This window comes from Malus domestica, chromosome 12, assembly GCF_042453785.1.
Source record: "Malus domestica chromosome 12, GDT2T_hap1".
NCBI lineage: Eukaryota > Viridiplantae > Streptophyta > Magnoliopsida > Rosales > Rosaceae > Malus > Malus domestica.
In genome coordinates, this window is record NC_091672.1 from 5,832,441 (window position 1) to 5,840,189 (window position 7,749).

A 7,749-nucleotide genomic window follows, 5' to 3' on the forward strand; every position below is an offset into this window, starting at 1 on the left:
AGGCAAAAACGTGCAAAATAAAGGCTAAGTTGCTGTGATAACTTTGGAATATCTTGCATCCTCTTTTACCCCATAAAAACTTGCCTTTTAGCCACCTTTACATGCCTTTTTTATTCTGGACGAATTACACAATTCGGAGGATCTATTTTCCTTTCTTTTCATTTACTCTAAAGAAAACCCTAACCGTATATATATATGAAGTGTCCTGCAACATTTGAAGTATCATACTTTTCATAGTTACGAATGTTCTATCAATGCTTATGATTTTCATAGAACATTTGAAGTATCATACTTTTCATAGTTACGAATGTTCTATCAATGCTTATGACTTTTCAGAAAAAAAATTCATATAGGACACACCAAATGTAACCACACTTTGCATTATGGACCTTTTAATATTCTGCGACATAAGAGAAGTAAGATTTGCCATTTGAACTTGAAGATTAGCAATTACCATGTCTTGCTTCTCTAGTACCTGAAATTAAAGAAATAAAACTAAATCAAATATCAAAAGAAAAATAAACAAAAAAACAGAGTGATTAGCAATTTAACTAATATTCTATCAATGCTAAAAAAAGAAATAGAACATTTGAAGTATCATACTTTTCATAGTTACGAATGTTCTTTTCATAGTTACGAATGTTTTATCAATGCTAAAAAAAGTCTGATTTTTTTTCTGAAAAGTCACTAGTCATGATTGAGTTAAGTAAATCTTTAGCTGAAGTATCATACTTTTCATAGTTACGAATGTTTTATCAATGCTTATGATTTTCATAGAACTTAATGATCTTCGAGATGTATCTCTATCATGCTTTTCATAGTTAGGGAACTCGAGAAGAATAATTTCGTTGCGTCGCTGAGTCCAATTTAATGAACTTAGGAAAATCGGAGAGTTAATTAGTGTTGTACACAGTTAATTTGGGGCATTGTCATTCATGGTTTATAGAAAGAATAACTGGAAATCGATTTGTATGCATATGATTCATGTGTGGAGAAGAATCCTTTTGCTATCTTTTCATCCATATTTCAGTCACAACTTTATTTACTTGCTGCCATTTACTTTTGTTTTAATTAAATTCGTCCAAAATCTCCCTAGTCATTGTTTTGTTGTTAGTTTAACTTAGCTTTTAGTTTATTAAGTTTAATTTGTGTTGATTAGCATCCCTTCTAATCTCCGGAATGGAACGATCCCTACTTACTCGTACTATAATTGCATAATTTATGGGGTTTAATTTATGTGTTAGTTTCTACCACATCAAATTTTGGCGTCTTTGCCGCGGATTAGTAAAATTGCTAATCACTCTGTTTTTTTTGTTTTTTTTTCTTTTGATGTTTGATTTAGTTTTATTTCTTTAATTTCAGGTACTAGAGAAGCAAGACATGGCAATTGCTAATCTTCAAGCTCAAATGACAAATCTTATTTCTCTTATGTCGCAGAATATTAAAAGGTCCATAACGCAAAGTGTGGTTACATTTGGTGTGTCCTATATGCAAGGATATCAAACTAATCAACATCCTCAATTAATTGAGAATGGAGGTTGGGATAGTGTCAATACTTAAAGTTATCAATGCCATAATCAATCAAGAAACGACTTGTTTTCCAACACTCACAATTTAGGTGGGAGAGATCATTCAAATTTTATATGGAGGGAACCTCAACAAGTTCAACAAGAAGGATATTGGCAACAACCTCAAGAGTTTTATTCAAGACCTATCCAAATAGCCCAATCTTCCCCACAACGATTCCAACCAAATTCAAGTATGTCCATGGATCATGTTAAAATTCTTCAAACACTAAATATTTATTGTGCTTCTTTGACTCAGGATCTAGAAAACCAAGCTAAAGAGATGGTCGAATTAAAAAATCAACTTGGACAGATCGTGAAATTCATGGGACAAATTTGAGAACAAAGCCAAGTCCCCAGCTTAACTATTGTCAATTCAACGCGAGATTTAGAAATCGTTGAAGCTATCACTTTAGGAAGTGGTATAGAGGTTGGAGCTGAACCAAAGATGTCCAAACATAGCTTACAAGCTTAGAATAAGCCTTGCCGCAACACACAATTAGCTCTAATCCTATTGTCGCAGCTACCCTAGCTCCACCACCATCCAATTCTAGTAAGGTTGTTCCAAATTCAATTCTTTCTAACCTTATTCCACCAAATGTACCTTGTCCTCGCAGGTTTATGCAATCCAAGAAAGAAGAGAGTGAAAAAGACATCTTGGAAGCCTTTCGAAAGTTGCAAGCTAATATCCCGATTCTTGGTATAATAAAGCAAGTTCCAGAATGTGATGAATTTTTTAAAGAGATTTGTACAATAAAAAGAAGGATGTACTTGAGACAACCATCCCCAAAGAAGTTGAATTTTATAACACATGACAAGTCACTGCCCTCACACCAAATCTGGCCAAGAGCAACATTCCTGAAACTTTCAAAGTAGTGTTTGTCCTTGAGTTCTTGTCGCAGCACACATGTAAGCCACCTCCTCAAATTTCAATTTTGTTTTCTACTAACATGTTGTTGATTTCAATGATTCAGGCACCCGCTCTAGAATTTAAACCATTATCGAATCATTTCAAGTATCACCTTCCATTCAAAGATCAACGCCATGCCGCTAGTCCTAGTGAACATTAAATGGAGGTGTTGTCCGACTGGAAGATGTTAAAACAAGCGCTTCTTGGGAGGCAACTCATGTGCTCAAATAAAGAGACAAGGCAATTTTCGGCTCCTACAACCATATTTGCTCTCTTGTACCCTTCTCGTTATTGTTTTTACTTTGCCATGATTGTCTTGTTTTCTAGTTATCTTTTATTGCTTTCTTGTTTAAGTTTATTTTTGAAACATTGAGAACAATGTTTGGTTTAAGTGTGGAGGGGGTAAACAGATTGTTTTTCATGATTTCTCTTCGAATTTCACCACCTATCACTACTAATGTTGTTATTCATTGTTTTAAAGTGTTTAAAAAAAAATTGGAAAAAAAATAGAAAAAGTTTGAGAAAATACAAAAAAAAAAAAAAAAAATTGTTTTAATTTTGTTTGTTTGTGTCTTAGGGTACCTTCCAACACAATGATGAGGATTCAGTTTTTAATTTCATAACTGTTAAAGAAAGTTACAAACATGAGTGGAAGTTTGATATGCTCTTTGGTTAATACTTAGTTGTAGTTGTCATATATGAATTCACATATAATTACAAAGGGAAAAAAATCAATTTTTTGTAATATGCTTGAAGGAAAAAACTCAAACTAACACTACAATCCTGTGAGACTTGGGCTTATTCTTTATTTAGAGAGTTATTAATCTGTGATATTCTTGTTTTCTAAAGTCGTTGCATGATCTCGTTATTTCTTTGCTTGGTTACTACTTAGAATGTTTTTTCATCATATTAGTTCTAAATATTAGAACTCATGCCGATTTCGTTCAAAGCATAAAATTGATTGCATAGCAAATAACAAGGTGAAGGTATTTAGTTACCACCAGAGCCAAAAAAACCTTATCCCTTACACATATATTGTAGGTTTAACCCATTTTTTAGCCTTATGTAGCCTATTTTCATGGTTAGCTTGCGTTATCCCTACCTAGCCTAGTATAGGAATATCCATACCCTTGATCTTAAATAATAGTGAAGCATGACTTATTGGGAATTCCTTTTGATCTATGATTTGCAGAAAAACAAGTGTGGGGGAAAGATTTGTTATTTTGAGTCTAGTGAAGTAGTGTTTATGTTTTATGTTTCAAAAAATAAAAAAATAAAAAAATAAAAAAATAAAAAGAAAAGAAGAAGAAAAACGTTGAAAAAAAAAAGTTGAAAAGAAGTGAGAATGAGTTCATAAGTGTTGGTTGTTGAAGAAAGGTCCAAAAATGTGAATTTGACCCTAAAGTTTTTATGAATCTCCCCTTTGTGTTTATAGTTGGGTGCTGCAATCAAAAGTTGAATTATAAGTGTTGATTTCATTACTTTGCTTACTATCACTTTCAGAACCTTTGTTTATCCTTAACCTTTCTTTGTTAGCCAACACCTTAGCCTTGTTACAATCCTTAGACTTTTATTTTGATTGTTATGTGTTTCAATATGTGGAGTTTGAAATTGGTACGAGCATATGAAATCCCTGGTTCTCGCTTCTAAGTAGTAGCACTCTGTTCATGAGATCATATACATGTTTATATTAATAATTCCTAAAAGTGCCTTCTTTGTTATAACATATGTAAGTGCTAATCTACATGTTTACATCAATCTTCTCACATATACTTAGTACAAGGAGTGTAGTCAGAAAATATATGTGAAAATAGAGAGTATATTCGGTGAGGAATTGAGTGAATTATCCAAGGCATGTTACTACTTTCAAATGTTGTTTTAATTGATTACATGTGAGCTAGTGAGCGGTTACTACGGCTAAGTATAAGCTCAAGAGTAAGGATGGCTAAAATCTATGTGAGTCGTGATTTTTAACATGTCATGTTTCATTGGAAATCCCTGAGGCAATTGTTGGAAGGTTTATGTTTTGTTTTGTTTTCCTTGTTTTGCTCGGGGACTAGCAAAAGCTAAGTGTGAGGGAATTTGATCGGAGTATATTTATGTGACTTTGTTATCTTATTTCTTTGCATTTACTTACTTAATTTTCATTTATTATAGTAATTTAAGTTATTTTCGAATTAGTATAGGTCCAGTTGGTAAATATGACAATAAATAGTAAAATGGAGCAATTTGGAGCAGTTTTGGACTTGGATTGGATAGCATGTGTGGATCGTATATGGGCCGGACATTTTTTGTGTTTAAAAGATGTTAAACACGTGCTAAAATATGGAGAAATTAAAGTTGAGGCTTGGAAGGCAAGGAATTACACAATAAAGAGGAATCCTAGTTGGAAAGAAGTTTAGTGGCTTGTTTTGGAGCTCAAACAAAGTTGTTACTTGTTTTGAAGTCCAAATAAAGAATCCAAGATGAATCTAGCTTGTTAGAAGACCAAGATCATAATGGGAAAGGAATTGGGATATCTAGCTTGATTTGGAGGTGCCAAATAAGGCAAAAACATACAAAATAAAGGCTAAGTTGCTGGGATAACTTTGGAATATCTTGCAGCCTCTGTTACCCCATTAAAAACTTGCCTTTTAGCCACTTTTACATGCCTTTTTTTTTATTCTGGACAAATTACACAATTCAAAGGATATATTTTCCTTTCTTTTTATTCACTCTAAAGAAAACCCTAGTTGTGCCCTATATATATATATGTATACGAAGTGTCCTACAACGTTTGAGGGGGCTGCCACACCTACCATTCATCCATTGAAGTTGCTGGAATTTTCAGCGTTCTTTCTCTCTTTGTTTTAAGTTTCAATGTTTATTTTAGATTGTTTTTCATTTATGATGAACATGTGTAACTAAGTTTCTTTTTAGCTAGAGGTGAATTCAAAACCATGATCATATGTTATATATAAATTGATTACATCCAGCTATTGTTTCATAAAACATGAATGCTATTTACTTATATGCTTTATAGAAAACTTATTCTTGTATGTTTATTAAGGATGCATACTTAGTTTGCATGGAGGGATTTGATGTTAGAATATAAAGGAATTTCACCTAATAGTAATAAACTTATATTTGTAAGTAGTAAAAGTCACTAGTCATAATTGAGTTAAGTAAATCCTTGGCAAGAGTATCATGTTTTTCATAGTTACGAATACTTTGTTAATGCTTATGATTTTCATAAAACTTAATGATCTTCGAGATGTATCTCTATCATGCTTTTCATAGTTAGGGAACTCGAGAAGAATAATTTGGTTGCGTAGCTGAGTCCAATTCAATGAACTTAAGAAAATTGTAGAGTTAATTAGTGTTGTACATAGTTAATTTGGGGCATTGTCCTTCATGGTTTATAGGAAGAAAAACTGGAAATCGATTTGTATGCATATGATTCATGTGTGGAGAAGAATCCTTTAGCTATCATTTCATCCATATTTCATTTACAACTTAATTTACTTGCTACCATTTACTTTTCTTTTAATTGAATTGGTCCAAAATCCCCCCAGTCATTGTTTTGTTGTTAGTTTAACTTAGTTTTCAGTTTATTAACTTTAATTTGTGTTGATTAGCATCCCTTCTAATCCCTGGAATAAAACGATCCCTACTTACTTGTACTACGATTGCATAATTTATAGGGTTTAATGTGTGTTAGTTTCGACCACATCAATAGTTTCTTGACTTGCAATTCCATTGCGACCCTAAGTCTGGTGAGCAATGCTTCATACTCAGCCTCGTTGTTGCTTACTTTGAATCTAAGCTTTAAAGCATGTTCTCGTATGGATATGTCTGATGTCATTAAAACCATTCCTACTCTTACTCCATTCACATTTGACGATTCGTCCACGTAGATTTTTTAAAGACGAAGATTCTCAAGTGTTCTTCGCGGATCTGCGAGGATAAGTACACCCTGATTCATCAGGGTGAACTTCTTAGAAAGTCTACGAACACCTATTCTTTATCAAAGTATTGTGATGATAGACGATCTATTGCTGCTCCATTTTGATGGCCTATTTGGTGACTTTGGATGACGCATCGGGACCATGTAGGATGGAGGAATGGGTACTTTGTCATGTACACGACTCGAAACAACTAGAAGTACGAACATAGTTTTCTAGCTGTCATTCCCAGCCCAAAGATGAACTTTTCCATCTTTGAGTATTTGGCTTCTGGTTTGAGAAGATCTTTTGACACATAATGTATCAATTTCTGCTCCCCCAAGTCTTCTCAAATTAAAGCTGCACTAAACGCGCAGTCCGACACCGCTAAGTATAAGTAAAAAATCTTCCACAAGCTTAGATAATAGTGGTGAGTTGGACAAATACTCTTTTACTTCATGAAGGCTTCCTTACATTCATTTGTCTAGAGTAAGCATTTGCTCTTCTTTATTGTCGTGAAGAAGGGCTTGCACTTGTTGGTGGGTCGTGAAAGAAACTGACTGAGGGTAGCCACTCTTCCCGTCAAACTTTATATCTCATTCACAATCCTAGAGGATTTCATCTCCATGATTGCTTTGATTTAGTATGGATTAGCTTTTGTTCCGCACCTAGTGACTAAGTAGTCTAGGAACTTGCACGAAGCTACTCTAAATATACATTTTCCAGGTTGAGCTTTATGTTGTACTTGCGGAGTAGGTCCAAAGACTTTTGAAGGTGGGTATGGCGATCCCTCTTTTCTTTGTTTTTGACGACCATGTCGTCTACGTACACTTCCTTCATTCCTCCAATCTTTGATAAGTTGCTCCTATGTTTTTAAGACCTAAAGGCATAACCTTATAGCAATATGTACCTTAATCAATGACGAATGATGTTTTCTCCATGTATGGTTCGTACATCTTGATTTGGTTATATACGGAGTAAGCGCCCAGATGGAGGCAATGACAAATTATGAAGGGATATGTCCCTGGCATCTCTTCGACATACCAAGCAAACTGTCACACCCCAGACCCAGGGGTCGGCGAAAAAATTAACCCCGCGCCAGGTGTGCGAGTAAAAGTAAAAATAAAAGAAAAACCAAACTTCTCTTATAAAAAAAAAATAACTCCAAAATCCTTACAGGTGTTCAAAAATACATCAAAAATCTTAAATCTCTCATCTAACACAATCTCCACTCGTCTACCATTCTTTACACTTGTAGGAACCTGCAAGGTCTAAAATGTATAAGGTGAGCGAAACCACAGCTTAGTAAGGACATAAATCTTATCAAGGACAATTGTCATGGCAAACCAAG